General features: G+C 40.5%; 1 protein-coding gene and 1 pseudogene across 22 annotated transcripts in view; one reads left to right on the top strand and one right to left on the bottom strand.

Annotated features, from left to right (window-relative positions):
* Nucleotides 1-16,781, bottom strand: part of RBFOX2 (RNA binding fox-1 homolog 2) — a 261,344-nt gene that overhangs the window by 126,896 nt on the left and 117,667 nt on the right. The window lies entirely within an intron of this gene.
* LOC132529574 (ATP synthase membrane subunit K, mitochondrial-like) lies at nt 2,664-2,905 on the top strand (annotated as a pseudogene).

Genomic DNA, 16,781 nt, shown 5'->3' with positions numbered 1-16,781 from the left:
TCCGGGAAGATCCCACATGCCGCAGAGTGGCTGGGCCCGTGAGCCATGGCCGCTGAGCCTGCGTGTCCGGAGCCTGTGCTCCTCAACGGGAGAGGCCACAACAGTGAGAGGCCCGCGTACCGCAAAAAACAAAAAAAACCCAAAAAAACCCAAACACATTCTATCTTGCAATTAACATATGGGTTCCCTGAACGCTTTTATAAATCTAAGGTGCATTATGAGATTTTAGGGATCTTATTTTCCCTATATCTTGAAACATTCTGATTTTTCAATTAGCTTTACTCATTAATTATTCCCAACCATGTTTTAAAAAATGACCAAAGTAATAAAATGACAGACCAATGGCATACTCACTTAGAAGAATGATACAATAGTGAAATAAATCACCACTAACACATCATCCTTCAGTTTTCTTACCGCATTGTGCAAAGTATTGTATCATCTTTCAAGAAGGCTTTAAAGAAGATTAGAGATGCTGTTTTTTTTACCGTTTGTTCGGTTTTCATTGAATACAGTTTTTCACTTCTCACCCAAAATGACAAAGAAAAACTAACAGAGGAAAATGTTTCACAATTATTAGATGAATCCGAAGATGAATGCAAACACGGATAGCAGCACTCTAAACTCTAATGATGATGGTGAAGTCTGATATATAGAAGTGAAATCTTGAGACTACGACTCTTCAGATGATTACATTCTAATCTAGGATATAAGCTTGACCACAGTCAAGAATCAGTAAGTAAACAATATATTTCTAATAACAAAAAGGAACTATGGTAGTCTCATCCAGTTCAACAGAAAGAATGTCCTCATGCAGTATTTTGCTATGAGAATTGGGATCATCCTGTTTCACTAAAAGGACATGTAACAGTATTCTTTCTTTTCTTAGAACATGACACAATTTACTTGATACAGTTCACACATGGCCAAGTGCTGAAGGTAGATACATATATAAAGGTAACTGGAAGGAAACAGATGGTACAGAAATGAAAAGATCATCTTTTGAACATAATTATGTATTGTCAAAGGATTTCTAAAAAAAATCTTTAAATATTGTGTTTAGACTATGTAAGTGAAGGAAGAAGAACCTGAAGCAATAATTAGCTAGACCCTATTAGAGACATATTTGGAATCTGAAATCAGAATTTACAAGACGGGTGTGTTCCAGGTTAATGAATGACATAAGCAATTAAATTACATTCAAAGGAGGCTGCTTTTTGAGGTATACGTTTCCCAAACTAGAAATACAGGGAATAAAAATTGGGACAGTACATGTCAGTGAGACATCATATATTTGAAAGATTCACATCTACACAGGTAGAGATCTACAAAAGGAGCAGGAGCAGAACAAATGGTCAAAAACAGTACAAATACTGACACAGAACCTAAAACTCACAGCATAAATATAACTTGTGACAATCTTAGAACAAGTTTGGGATTGGCTTGAGTACTACTCAGCAAAAAACTTGCTTTAGTTGCGCTATTAGGAAGAACAGGGTTGAATTTGAATGTATTTTCACAGATGGAAAAGGAAGAGAAATCAAGAGCACATTATTTAGATTTCAAAAAGAGTAAACGATTCTTTCTGTCCTTAGAAAAACTGTTAATGTTCTTCTCAGCTCAATGCAGTCTCAACTATTAATAGATTCAAAGACCCCTCTTAAAAAAATACCCCAAAAGATCTTGTACTATTAACAAGGCTAAAGAAGGTTTAGACACAATGATAAGAAAGTTAAAATCTGTGCTTGCAAAAGAATGGCTGGAAGATAGGCTATGTCTATTTTCTTCAATATGATTGATATGAGTACAACAAATGCTTTCATTTGGTTCAATTACAAGATCGCAAATTAATAAGACAATTCCTCATATGGCCAGGAAATGAACTTGCAAGAATAAATACAGAACTAGGAAGAGAACGTTTACCCTCTCAACCACAAGCATGAGTCTTGGAGAATAGGAAGAAAGAGGGGATACAAAAAGGATAGGAAAACATGAAGTACTGCAAAAAAGATTTTTAAAAAAACCATGAATAGTATTCAAATGTGACTTGTAGTCACTATAGGAGAGATATGTAGTTAGTTGCGTGAATACATTTTTTCTTCCTTCTAATAAAGTTGTTTTTCACTATAATTTTTCTTCTTTTTTTTTTACAGATTTGGTGCAGACTTTTAAAATTATTTATTTAAAAATTTTATTTATTTTTTGGCTGCGTTGGGCCTTCGTTGCTGTGCGAGGGCTTTTTCTAGTTGTGGCGAGCGGGGGCTACTCTTCGTTGTGGTGCATGGGCTTCTCACTGCGGTGGCTTCTCTTGTTGCGGCACGTCAGCCCTAGAGCATGCGAGCTTCAGTAGTTATGGCATGTAGGCTCAGTCGTTGTGGTGCACGGGCTCTAGGGTGCACAGGCTTCAGTAGTTGTGGTGCACGGGCTCAGTACTTGTGGCTCGTGGGCCCTAGAGCGCAGGCTCAGTAGTTGTGGCACACAGGCTTAGTTGCTCCGCGCCATGTGGGCTCTTCCCGGACCAGGGATCAAACCCACGTCCCCTGCATTGGCAGGCGGATTCTTAACCACTGCGTCACCAGGGAAGTCCTTCACTACCATTTCTTATTTCTTAAATTAGTCATAAGAGTTCAACAATCCGCCACTGAACGATACAGACTGAAATCATGTCAGGTCCGGAAACTGATACCCAATTACATTCCACTGGTGTCAAAAAATATTTCGACTCTTAACACTTTCACAGGGAGAATAAATTGTGTACTGGCCACGTACGGAGGTATTGCTTTGATAGTCTTATATTTCAAGTTAAGGTCTAAAAAAACTCCAGCTGTGAAAGCAACATAAACGGATTCTAAACTGTATCTCATCTATTAAGTTCCCAGGCCTGAAGAAGCTAACGTCAACTCATCACGTGATACTCGACTTGTACAATAAATTATTGTACAAATAATTTTTTTAAAAAAAGAGTTAACCAAGATAAAAAGATCAGAGAGCCACTGGGCCCAGCTGACAAATAGTTTTGGCTATTTGTCCTGGTTAACTGAGAATTAAATCCACGAGACTAGATGAAATCACTAAGTAAAGGAATCAAGAGAAGAGATCCAAAGACTTGACCCAGAGTATGACAACTTTAAAACTGAGAAGAAATCACCAATAAGATAAGAAGAAAACCAGGAGAGCGTGATGTCCTGGAAGTCAAGTACCCAAGAAAGTGCATCACAGAGGAAGGAATGATCAGCCACATTATGTTCTACAGGCAGGTCAGGTAACATGAGGACTGAGACCCAACCACTAGACTCAGCAGCATGGAGGCTACTGGTAATATTGACAAGAGCCATTTCCGTGGCAATAAAAACCTAATTGAGCGAGTTTAAGAGGGAATGAGAGGAGAAGAACTGGTATGAGCAAACAGAGACAACTCTACTGAGTTTTGCTCTAAGAGAAAAGAAAAGTAGCTGACAGAAAAGTGAGGTTAAGAGTATTATATTTTCAAGTGGATGAAAGAACAGCTTAATGGCATGTTAGCGGAACTAATCTAGTAAACACAGAAAACCTGATGATCCCAGAGAGAGGAAAGAGAATTGCTGGGTCCAGGTCCTAAACAGGCTAGCAGAGATGGGACCTAGTACACAACTGAGGGGCTGGCATTATAAGGAAGGCAACTGCTTAGTGTACAGTAATGGGAGAGAGGGAAAGTTCACTGACACTGATGGTACAAGGTGGGTAAAGTGTGGTGGTGGGAAATTTCCTCCTGATTGCTTCAGCTTTCTCACAAATACTCTAGTAACTAGAAGATTTGCAGACAAAAGCCAAAGAAGGGATGATTTAGCAATGGATATGCATTCTGCAGAGACTGGCCTAAAATGGCATAGTATCAGGGCACCCTTCTCACCTGCCCTCTTTTGGTTTCTGTTACTCTGAAATCTCTTGTAATCTCCAAATGGCGTAACTTCTCCAAAGGGGAGTTGGGAGGACAGGGGACACACAAAGGAGTCACTGGTCCACAGTGATTCTGAAATCTCACTGGGCAAATAAATGTTGGGAGTTCCTTGATTAGGTCTCAAGGCTGTGGTAGGAATTCTCTGTGGCTCTTGTCTTTGAATCATCCTTCTTTTTTCAGGACAAGTAGCACGTGTCAGCAGCTGAGTAATTTTCTCAGCTTGCTTCCTGCCAGAACAATTTTGGGGGTTCAACAGCTTCTTTTCAGTTTGAACTGTCTCTTCTCCTTTTCAGCTGTAGCTGCAGTGGGCCTCCTGTGAATCTCACTGAGATTCACTGCATTAGACAAAAGCTATACCCACAAATATCTTCAAGATAAGCCCTTCTCTACCTTCTCTCGTGCTAAAACAGTTGTAAGACCTATTCCTTGATTGAAAGGTCTGCTGTGTGACTCTTAAGGTTTTTCTTAGGTTTTAACAAAAGGTTTTAAGCCACACCCTCAGCTTCATCTTTAGACCAGGATTCTCCAGGCAGTGCCCTTGAACTGACTTTTTTTGTTTAACAGTCCTTTCCTCAATTTATTTCTCTCTTCTCATACTTTACTTCAAGCAGTAAGAAGAAAGCAGGGGGCACCGTCAATGTTTTGCTTGGAAATTTACTTAGGGACATCTGCCAGTTCATTAGGCACCTTTTCTGCTTTTCACGCAACTACAATCAATAGTGATGCTAAAATTTCTGCCACTATATAACAAGGATCCCCCTTTCCTCCAGTTTCCTTTCCTCTGAGCCTTCATGGAGATCTCCTCAAAGTCCCAAATTTTAGAAACAACATGCCCAAGGTACTCTGATTTTTCACTAACACTCTCCTCAGAGGCCACTACCCAGTTCCAAAGTCACTCCTGCATTATAGATTTCTGTTGTAGAACCACCCCACTTTGGGTACCAAAATCTATAGTTGTCTATTTCTATATAACAAATCATCCTCAGGGGACTTCCCTGGTGGCGCAGTGGTTAAGAATCCGCCTGCCAACGCAGGGGACGTGGGTTCAATCCCTGGTCCGGGAAGATCCCACATGCCACGGAGCAACTAGTCGGTGCACCACAACTACTGAGCCTGCGCTTCAGAGCCCACAAGCCACAACTACTGAGCCCGCGTGCCACAACTACTGAAGCCTGAGCACCTAAAGCCTGTGCTCCACAACAAGAGAAGACACCACAATGAGAAGCCCGTGCACCGCAATGAAGAGTAGCCCCCGCTCGCCGCAACTAGAGAAAGCCTGCACGCAGCAATGAAGACCCAACGCAGCCAAAAATAAATAAATAAATGTATAAATAATAAATTTAAATAAAATAATTAATAAAATAAATATAATAATTATAATAAATAATAATGTAATATATAATATAATAAATAAAATAAAATAAAATAATAAATAATAAAATAATAAATATAAATAATAAATAAATGTATAAATAAATTTATTTTAAAAAGTCATCCTCAAACAACAGCTTAAAACATCACTTATTATCCCACAGTTTACGTGGATCAGGAAGCCAGGCGAGGCTGAGCTGGGTGCCTATGGTTCAGGGTCTCTCACAAGGCTGCCTTGATCAAGGTGTTGGCTAGGGCTGTAGTAATTTCAAGGCTGGACTGGCAAGGATCCACTGCCAAGCTCACTCACCTTGCTCTGGGCCCTCAAACATCATCTCTCTGTCATGTGGGACTCGCCATAGCGCTACTCACAACATGGCAGTTTGCTTCTCACCATGCAAGCGCTTGGGAGAGAGCTGAAGAGGGCAAGCACCCAGGATGACAGCCACAGTCTCCTTATCACCAAATCTTGGCAGTGACATCCCATTATATTTGCCACATTCTATTAGTTCGAAGTAAGTCACTAGGTCCAGCCTATACTCAAAGGCAAGAGACTGCACAAGAGCATGAATACCAAGAGGTAGGAATCACTGGAGACCACCTTAGAGGCTGCCTATCACAGACTAGATGGAAAGCATTACAGCAGGCCAGTTAAGAGTACTGACTCTCGGGCTTCCCTGGTGGCGCAGTGGTTAAGAATCCGCCTGCCAATGCAGGGGACACGGGTTCAAGCCCTGGTCCGGGAAGATCCCACATGTCGTGGAGCAACTAAGCCCGTGTGCCACAACTACTGAGCCTGTGCTCTAGAGCCCATGAGCCGCAACTGCTGAGCCCGCATGCCACAACTCCTGAAGCTCGTGCGCCTAGAACCTGTGCTCCGCAACAAGAGAAGCCTGCGCACCTCAACGAAGAGTAGCCCCCGCTCGCTACAACTAGAGAAAGCCCGCGTGCAGCAATGAAGACCCAATGCAGCCAAAAATAAATAAATAAATAAATATATTATTTTTTTTTAAAAAAAGAGTACTGACTGAAGCAAAACTACTGGGTTTGACTCTTGCTTCTGTATCACAATATGAAAAACGAATCATAAAATAAGACAATAGTTGTGAAAGGACCTGACCTCATACACAGGAAGCACTTGGGAATTCCTGTCCCCTTTTCTCTTCCAATCCTAATTGTCTTTAACCATCTTGAGAATTTCCCCGGCATTAGATGTAATCTGTAAGCACCCACTACCAGAGCAGCATGGTATTGAACAACATGAAAAAATATTATTTTGACTTTCAATGAGTCCAAGAAATGTATCTTTAATAAACTTAATAAAATCAAACAAAAGGATAAAAAGAAAGATCCGGAATCAATGAAACAGAACAGACGGGAATATACACACAACAGCAACTGTCTCCCCCACCCCACCCCAATCCTCGCATCTGCTTTTAAATTGTAATGTCAATCTTGGCAAAAAAATACCATATCACTTTTTATCTAATTAGCAACTAAAAGTACAATAAAGAGAATAAATAAATCATTAAGAATGATTTAGATGCTTTTATTTAGATGTCAGTTTATCTGAGGAATACGGCATTCAACAATAACACTGGGGAGTAATATCATCCCCATTTTACAGATGAGACACAAGAGCATAAAGATGATGGGATTTGTTTTAATAACACAGCAGGTTAACAACTGACCAAGAATAGAACTGCAACCAGCATACGATATCATACACGATGAAGCTATAATCAGTTCTTTTTGATTTTCATGGATATGGCGATCGGGCTAAAACGGCCAGTGATTAAGCATTCATCTCACACTCAGGAAAAATAACTGACAGTTATTTTAAAGAATGAAAGGCAGGCTTTCATTATTTAACCTCTAAATTAATGGTCTGAATTCAAATAAGCAAATAAAACACCATGTGAGTTAATATACAAATAAGGTAGCACAGAACCTACAGATACGAATTAAGTGGAATCAAAACCCAATATTTTAGGCTACACAGATAGTTCATTATACTAAGAATATCTAATTAACCTTTTAACTAATATTTGTGGAGTGTGTTCTATGCTGGCCTTATATGACAGGTACTACATATTACCTCATTTAATAATAGCGAAGGATGCTGAAAAAGCGCTTGTGAAGAGGAGCAGCAAGCTCACCTCCAGAGGAGGAACAAGAACGCTGCGCTGTAACCTGCTCACAAGTTTTTAAAGCATATTTAAACATATTTCCAGAACCAAGATGGGGAAAAGGGAGCTAGCGAAGGAAGACTACAACTCCTAAAGTGTACTTTATTCATTACAAAAAGAAATGAAAGAAAATGTGTTTTGGGAGTTATAGGCTTCACTTCCCTATCCCCCCCATCCCCAAGCCAGTATGTGTGCTTTACCACATTGATTTTCTACCCCTTCAAGTATACAATTAAAATCTTAAAAAATGAATGTTTGCTTAAATGGTTCCAACTTTATTCCCTAATTTATAAATTTTACAACAACAAAATTCCATATTCTTGTTTGAAAAATGACAAAAGATACTTGTTTAAGAGTAAATGCCACATTAAAACGAACAATATTAAAACATACATATTAAGACAGGCAACTTTCTTATACAACTGGAAGAGCTTACCTCTCAGCATTCATGTATCCGGCCGTCATCTCTACCTAAAAATGTTATTCTCACTTCCAAACCCTGATCCCAAGGCCTTCTGCCTCATACCTGTGCAACCCTATAGTTGTTACCCAACAACTACCCATTAGTAATCGATCTCCCTGCTTCTAGTCCCTCCCCAAACTATTCTGTCCACAGAACCTAAAACCAAAGCACTATTTTGAGAAGGGTAAATATTGCTGTACTGAAAAATTTAAGAATTTCTTATTTTCTGTAGAATAGTGATCCAGTATTCAAGATCCTCCAGGTTATCCATCAAACCATTTCTTTCTGCCATTCCTGTCTCTTCCAGTAATACTGGTCCCTCCACTATCCTCCAAACTTTCTTTCCTCCCTTCTTTTCACTACACAAATGTCCAATCAGTGCCTACTCTATGCCAGGCACCTTTCTAGGCGCATAGAATACGCCAGTGCCTTCATGGAGTTTACATTCTGGTTGAAGGAGAAAGGCAATAAGCAAACATACACAGCAAGTCAGATGGTGGTAGGTGCTAAGGAGAAAAATAAAGATGGGAAATGTTGAATAAAGGGGTACGGAATTACTGTTTATACAGGGTGCTCCTGATAATGTGACAACTGAGTAGAGATTTCACATAAACAAGGAAGTCAAGCAGATATCTCCAGAAAGAGCAAGGAGGTGGGCAAAAGCTAAGCCCCTGAAGCAAGGGTGTGTTTGAAATGTTCAAAGAATGGGCAGGAGGACAGAAGAACAGGAGGTCAAAGACAGCCAGGGGAGCAAGTCATTTAGGGCCTTACAGGCCAGTGCAGGGCGTTTGACTTTTATGCTGAGTGAGATATGAAGCCACTGGAGAGTTTTGGCCAGAGGAGCAATGTAATGTGACATTTGAAAGGATCACTCTGGTTGCTGTGTTGAGAACAGACTTCAAAGAAGGGATTGGAGAAGAAGAGAAGCAGGGAGGCTAGTTAGAAAATTATTATAATAATACAGGCAAGAGATAGCGGTGGCGTGGCCAGGATGAAAGCAATGGGACTCAGGAGTAGTTGTTAAGGTTTCATGGTCATTCTTGACACTGTATCTCTGCTTCTGCCAGTTTTCCATCTGACTTGTATCTATTTAGTTCTCCCAGAATCTAGCTTAAATTACATCTCCTTCAAGAAACCTTTCCCAACCAATCTCATCCTCAGTGATTACCCACTTTGCCCAGCTCCTGTCGACAACTGCCCATACCACCTACCGACTGGCATGTCATCTTTGCTACAAGGTACAGTTATTTATCTATTTAACTTCTATGTCCCTATTTTGCCCCATTATCCTTGAGAAAGAAAATACTTTATAACTCTTGGTATCCTCATTTTGCTGCATAAAACATATTCGATAAATGTTCACTAATAATCAAATGGCATCACCTAGAAATTACTATCCCTCAAAAGAAATGATCATACACTCACTTTCTCCTGTAACTGCCCAAATCAAGAGAGGCCTGCTATCACCCAGGCCATATATCATCTGGGGCTACAGTCTGCAAGAGCTGCTTACTTAGCACTACTTTCTCTGGACCAATGGTTTTCAAAGGGTAGTCTCTGGCCCAGTAGCATCAGCATCCCCTGGGAATGTATTAGAAATGTAAACTCCCAGGTACGCTCAGATCTAAGGAATCTAAAACTCTGGAGGTGGGCCCCAGCAGTCTGTGCATTCTGATGCACCATAAAGTTTGAGAATTATTGCTCTGGCTTACAGGTTTAAGTAATTACCCTGCTTTTACAAGAGATTTCTGGAACGATTCCATCCTGGCTTACATCCTCATTCACCTCAACCATCATCAGAAGTCCAAGGCTTCTGGATGGCTCACCCTGTACAGCTCTGCACAGCCGCTCTTCTGGTCCCGCCTCTGGCTCTCCCTCGCCCTCCTAAGCCCTCGCGGTCATGAGTTACCCTCAGTAACCTCTTCTATATACTCACTCTCTTCTCTGCGATGTTCCCTTCACCCTTTTTGCTCTAAAGGAAACCTGACCGCTGCTGAGAACACTGCTGCTGCTTCAGTAGGAGCTTTCCTCCTTCCATTACACACCTCAGGCAGTGGCAAGCATCCTCCCTACTCCGCACTACCATCTCGTGTTGAACCTCACAGGTATCCTCCTTGCTTTCCAAGACTACTTCTACCCTCCGTCCCAACTGCAGATCCTTTGAAACAGGTGTCGTCTGCCTACCTCCTCAAGTCTTAGCACAGCGCTCCCTGTCTTCATCTCCTTTATTAGTTTTGTCATTTTTGACGATCTCAACATCCACGCAGATGATTCATTAACTACTCTGGCCTCCTAGTTGCTGGTACTGTTCTAATGTGTTTAAGTGCCAACTATATTTTTTCACCGAAGCCACTGACCTAGAACTGTATCCCAGCACCGTCATCACCAATAACCACACCTTCTCCAAAATCTCAAGCGTCTCAAGCATTCTCCTCTCACACCATCACACACACTGCTCTAGGAGTTTTCCCACGCTAGCATTTCTCCAGCCTCCTTCAGATCTCTAGTCTACAGGTTGACCCTACTGCTTTTTGACCACCCTACTCCTCTCCTCCTCATGTTCTTAATTCCCTCCTAAGCCAGTTTAGATTCTAGGGTCCAACACTATACGTAATCCTTTTCGAAAAGTCTTAGTTCCTTTGCCCCCTTTTCCCTTAGTCTAACTTACCTAGTAAAATCTCAATTCCTGGTTAAATCCAACTCTTGCATCTAAACAACAGAAGATTGCTGGATAAAAATCACACAACTGACTTACCACCACTCACTCAAGTTTATGACCACAGATTTTAAGCATCCTACACCTCTCCAGTAAGTACACTTCCCATTTTTTTGAGATGACTACTATTTCACCCCTTGTCCTCTCTCCTCAAATCTGCGACACTTCTTCTCCACTCCCTGCACTAACACTTTCAGCTACGTTTATCTTACATGTTATAAAGAAAGCAGACACGCGCAGAGAACTCCCTCTTCTGCCTGAAACCAATGCCACCAGCCTATCTGGCTCTAAACCCACACACTCCGCCCTCCTTCCTATTAAAAAGAAAAAAAACTGCTTCTGGCCAATCCCTCTCTGTATGCTGGATATAGCAGAGTTTGCTTCTGCAATTAGCCTCTTTCTTTTCAGCACCCTCAATTCTTCCCCTACTGGATCTTTCCTAGTGACAAAAGACATGTCTTGATATCACCTATCTTTTAAAAATTGTCTCTTGAATACACATGCCCATTTAGTAACTGCCCCAATTCTTTGCTCCACCCCACAACTACACAATATTTCACTGTCTCAACATCTTCACCTACCAATTAACAACTCAACCCATTCCAATTGGCTTTTTCATCCCCATCATTCCAACTCTAACAGCTCTTACTGAGTTCACCAATGACTAACATCCTACCAAGGCCAATGACCAATTATTTGGTCTTAAGTAATCCAAACCCAACAACTTCTTCCCCAGAGCCTGTGATATCAGATACTTGCCTTGTTTCCCTCCTACCTTACCCAATTCCAGTATCCTTTAGACCTCTAGTGAGAAGCCTCGGGGCTTCTACCTCAGGCTTATTCTCCAGTTACATTTTCTCCCAAGGCTTTAAATATGCACTGATGAATCTCGACCTTATACCTTCAACTCACATCTCTCTTCTGTGCTCCAGGCTCATATCAAATTGCCACTGAACTTCTCCACTTGGATATCTATTAGACGTTTCAGACTAAACAAGTCCAAACCATAAATATTGTTTTTTCCTGTGTACTCTCTGTCCTGTTGCAAGGAAATGCCCCCTCCATCCTAATTCCTCAAACCAAAAGTTGAATAAGCCAGATTTCTCTTTCATCTCACCACACACACAAGCCATCTTTAATCTTATCAAATTGCCCTCCAGAGTCTAAGCCATCACCTCTTGTTTCTTGACCTCCCTTATCACTTTTCGTAGAGCAAGTCAACTCTCCTGCTGAAAATCTCCCAATACCTCCCCATTTTTAACCAGAACAAAATTCAAAATCTCTACCATGGGACATGATCTGACCCTCACCTACCTCTCCAGTCTTATCTTCCTACGTTCTTTTTGTTCTCTACACTCCAACCACACTACCCCCTTTCTGTCCTTTGAATGCCCCAAACTCATTCCTATCTGAGGACTCTGTATTTGCTACTCCTTCTATAATGCTTTCCTCCCGTAGTTTGACAAGATGGTGTTTCTTATCATTTAGGCCTTTTCCACCCTAGCTAAAGCATTCACGGTCATATTACCTTTTCTCTATAGCACTTATTAGTTTCTGAATTTATCTTGTTTGCTTACATGTTTACAACTTTCTTTTTCCAGTTACAGAATACAAACTCTATGGAAAAGAACTTTGTCTTGTTCGTGCTCTTTCCTCACCTCTTAGAAAGTGATCAGCACACGGTAGTCATCAATAAATGTGTTAACTTCTTGAGTCTCATTAATATAATCATTTATTCAGCCCCTTACAGTTTCCTGAGCTTTAAAAATATGCATAAGGGACTTCGCTGGTGGTGCAGTGGTTAAGAATCCGCCTGCCAATGCAGGGGTCACAGGTTTGAGTCCTGGTCTGGGGAGATCCCACATGCTGCAGAGCAACTAAGCCCGTGTGCCACAACTACTGAGCCTGCGCTCTAGAGCCTGTGAGCCACAACTACTGAGCCCGTGTGCCACAACTACTGAAGCCCACACGCCTAGAGCCTATGCTCAGCAACAAGAGAAGCCACCGCAATGAGAAGCCTGCGCACCACAACGAAGAGTAGCCCCCGCTCGCCACAACTAGAGAGCGAGCAGCAACGAAGACCCAACGCAGCCAAAAATAAATAAATTTTTTAAAATAAATAAATTTATAAAAATATGCATCAAACCAATTTCACTCAAAGTATAAATATAAATTCTGCAATAATAATAGAAGCCTCTTGTTATCTTTCTATATACAAATTTGATCACACCTGATCCTGCTTAAAATCAACAGCTCCTTGTTGGAATAAACAAACATCTTTATTCAGATAATCTAGGCTCTAAAATTTTTAATTTTCATCCATCACTATTCCACTCACCCAACACATACAAGCCACATGGAATTATATATGGTTCACAACATATATACTATCTCACCAATCTATCCCTTTTTGGGAAAGCAATGACCCTTTCCATGCCTCACCCACTCAGCCTGTCTATCTCCTCCTCTGTAAAGACTCCTTTGAACTCCTAGATGCTGTAAGCTCTTCTGTCCTCTATCTGCTTTGCCTCCTGTTAAATAGGCGCATTCTCCGTACTCCTAAAGCTAATCCCATCTTCTCAAAGCATAAGAGCAATCCTTTCTCTTCTCTCAAATACTCCACTTCTCCTTCTCAAATGAATTTGCTCGGCTAGCTTTTAAACATGACCAAGTCTCTTTTATTTAAAATAAAACAAATAAACCTTTCTATGCCACACATACTCTTCTAGCTACCCTCTACATCCCTTTAGAGTCAGTCAAACTTTTCCAACAACTGTCTACACTCACTATTTCTATCTCCATTTCCTTCTCCCATCCCCCCTCCGCCCCCAAACTCCTGAACTGACTCCATTCCCAGGATTCTGCCTTCATTAGTCCGTCAAAACAACCCTTGCAAAGGTCATCAATGACCTCCACGTTGCTAAATCCATGGAGATATTTCAGTTCTCTCTTCCTGCCACTCTTTTATCTTAGTTTCCTAATGTCCTGGTTTTCCTTCTGAAGAACAAGCTCTCTGGAATCTTGTTCCCTGCCTTCTTTGCAGGTTCATCTCCTCTACCAGGCAGGTATCAACTTCTCTCCTTGCTCTACATTTTCTCCCTAGGCCAGTCTCATCTTAAGCCACTGAGTTTCAACATCATCAAACGTGCCCACAGCTTCAATTATTATTGTATGCAGGTTTCTCACAAATTTATAGTTTAATCCTCTATCTTTCCTTGTATTTCCAGACCTAGGTAGTCAACTATCTAAGCGGTATTTCCCCTTGAACATCTCAAAGTTACCTAAAAGTACTAAATCCAAAATCAAACTCATGATATCCTTCCTCTTCCCGCCTACAAAAACACTTGGACCTCTTCCAAACCATAACACCATGCTGCCGACTGTACCTTCAGCATCTCTCTCAGGCAGTTCTGCTTCCTCGGCACGTGCTATCACTACCATTCTCTGTCCCTTGGACTATTACTCAGCCACCACTTAACTTCTCTCTGTACTCTTACTCCTCTCTAATCTGTGTAGATATCTTTTTTTAAAAACAAATCTAATTATAAACTCCACTTCAGCCTTCTCCCAATCCTACTTAAAGTCTTTAAATGGCTTTTCACTGCCAAGTATCTGGCCTCCAATGTTAGCTGAACTGAACTATGTCTACATTTTGTGATAACTCAATTTACTATTAAGTCTAGTTCTCTAAATGCGTAAACCAATTAGGATGACAAAATAGGGATTAAAAAGTGAGCATTAAAAAAAAAAAAGTGAGCATGTAGCCTGACTACAACCTGAATAACAATAACAACCTTAATAGCTGCTGTTATTATTATCATTATGTTACATCTGCTTAGCACAAAACAGCTTCCAAAAGTATATTATTTCGATACTCTGTTAGGTATTAGTAGTCCATTTTAAAGATTAGAAAACCAATGCTGGAAAGGTTATACACTGACAAATGGCACCACTGAGACCCAAAACTGTTGTCTTTTGACTCACAGTCCATGATTTCCATGTTTCGTGATAAAGCCATCACTTACTGAGTACTTCGTTTCTAAAATGGCTGATACACATTTTTCTAAGATTACTCCATTAATGCTCTCAAGAACTATCACATCCTTTTCACAACCTGGAAAATCAAGGTACATACAATTAAGTAATGTGTCTCAAGTAATTAATGGATATGGATACAGAATTCAGGTTACCTTATTTTCATTTCTCTACTCCAGCCTGTATCAGGCTGAATGGTAGCAGTGATAAACCAGACACTACTGAACAAATAAAAGAAGATGTTAAGTGTGATGTAGGAAGCTCTGAGGCCAGACAGACCAGACCAAATCCTACCTCTGCCAATTCTAAATTGTGTGACTTTAGCAAGTTACTGAAGTTTCTACTTTCTCCTCTGTAAAATGAAGATAACAGCTAATTCTCACATGTGTTGAGGACTGAAGTGTATGTCTAACATATATGTTATCACTCAATAAACAATTTAAAAGAAACAAAATAAAAAATATCAGCTTCTCCCAAAAGAACATAGTGTAAAAAAATAAATATTATACTCCAATAAAGATGTTAAAAAATAATAATAAATAAATAAGAGCCATAGAGTTTAAAAAAAATGGAATTGAGTTTCCAGCCCTGCCATTTACTAATTATCATATACTCTTTCTTGGTCTCTTTCCTAACTTGTACAATACAGATAATGATTCCGGGCCCTTAGCACTGCTGTGAGGATGAAATAAGATGACATATAAAAGCACTTTCTTAACCGGATAGCATCATGCAAAAATCATTATTATCTGTGTACATACACTGACTGCCACTGTGTTATAAACTCTTTAAGGGCATGAGGATCTTTAATCATCTTTGTATTTGTAACAGCTAGTAGCATAGACCTCTGCCCACTATAAGCATTCGTTAAATGTTGGCTGAACTGACTTACTGAGAAGACAGGACTGAAATATGACAAAACAACAGTTCAAAGTGAAATACAGAAGTTCATCCATATAGAATATGAGTAAGAGAGAGCCTGAGACCAGTCTAGCTAAGATCAACTCAGACGGGGAGAACACATCTTGACTTCTGGGAATTTAAATAAGTGGTCTATAATTTGGTTTCCTGGACATAAACGGTATAATTATCAAACAAGTAAGTTCCCTAAGTACAAGAATCGTATGTCTCCCTCCGTCTTCCCTGCCTCTGCCCCCCACTCTCTCTCTCTGCCGCCCTCCCTGTTTTGGACAAGGAAGAGGAGATGGGGAGAATAAATGGCATAGCAAGTGCTTAGTAGTACTGCACCCCTCCAAAGAAAAAGTTTAGAAAAAATAATGGGGATGTTCTCCACCAGGAGGCAACTTTAATGAGCGTTCTCTAGTCACAAGTACTTAAAATACTGATTAACGGGAAACATTTCACGTAAAACTAGTTTGTATTTATCAAAGTTCTCCCTGCATGAATTCAAAGGCATCCTTCACATGCTAGAGAAAATGCTCTGGGGTAGTGAGTGGTCTGCTGAACGTTCAAATCAAAAACCTGGCTCGCACTGGCTATTTACCGAGCACCTACTATGTGCCATACATCATGTTAAGCATGTTTCATAGATTATCTCAAATGTTTACAACAATCCTGGGTAACAGGCATTATTTTCCCTATGTGATGAATGAAGAAACTGAGGTTCAGAGAGGTTAAGTGACTTGTTCATGGCCAAAAAACTGGAAGTAAGAGGTGGGATTTAGACCTAGTAAAGTCTCTAAAACCCATATTTTTTGCACCGTATCATGCTGCCCCCAATGCTAGCAGTTTCACTATAAAGGAGGGTGACTCAACAGGGAAGTGGGGAGGAGATCTGACAAAAAAGGCATGTATACAGCACAAGACGGCATTCTATCTCAGAGCTCTAGACGCACAGAAGCAAATTAATGAGCCACATCCAACTACACAACCCAAATACCTGGATGAGCTGTAACTTCCACTTTTCAGCTCTGCAGGTTCTGAGAATGTCCACACTGCTCAGAGGTATTGACAACTAAATACAGTTCAGCAGTTTTTCTAGAATGCTTAGAACAGTACCTTTAAGTCACTGCTGGTACCAAACCAAGCAGGCAATGGAGGTGATATATG

Source organism: Lagenorhynchus albirostris, chromosome 11 (genome assembly GCF_949774975.1).
Source record: "Lagenorhynchus albirostris chromosome 11, mLagAlb1.1, whole genome shotgun sequence".
Taxonomy (NCBI): domain Eukaryota; kingdom Metazoa; phylum Chordata; class Mammalia; order Artiodactyla; family Delphinidae; genus Lagenorhynchus; species Lagenorhynchus albirostris.
Note: the sequence above shows the minus strand (reverse complement) of the source record. Positions and strands in the feature narration are given on the sequence as shown.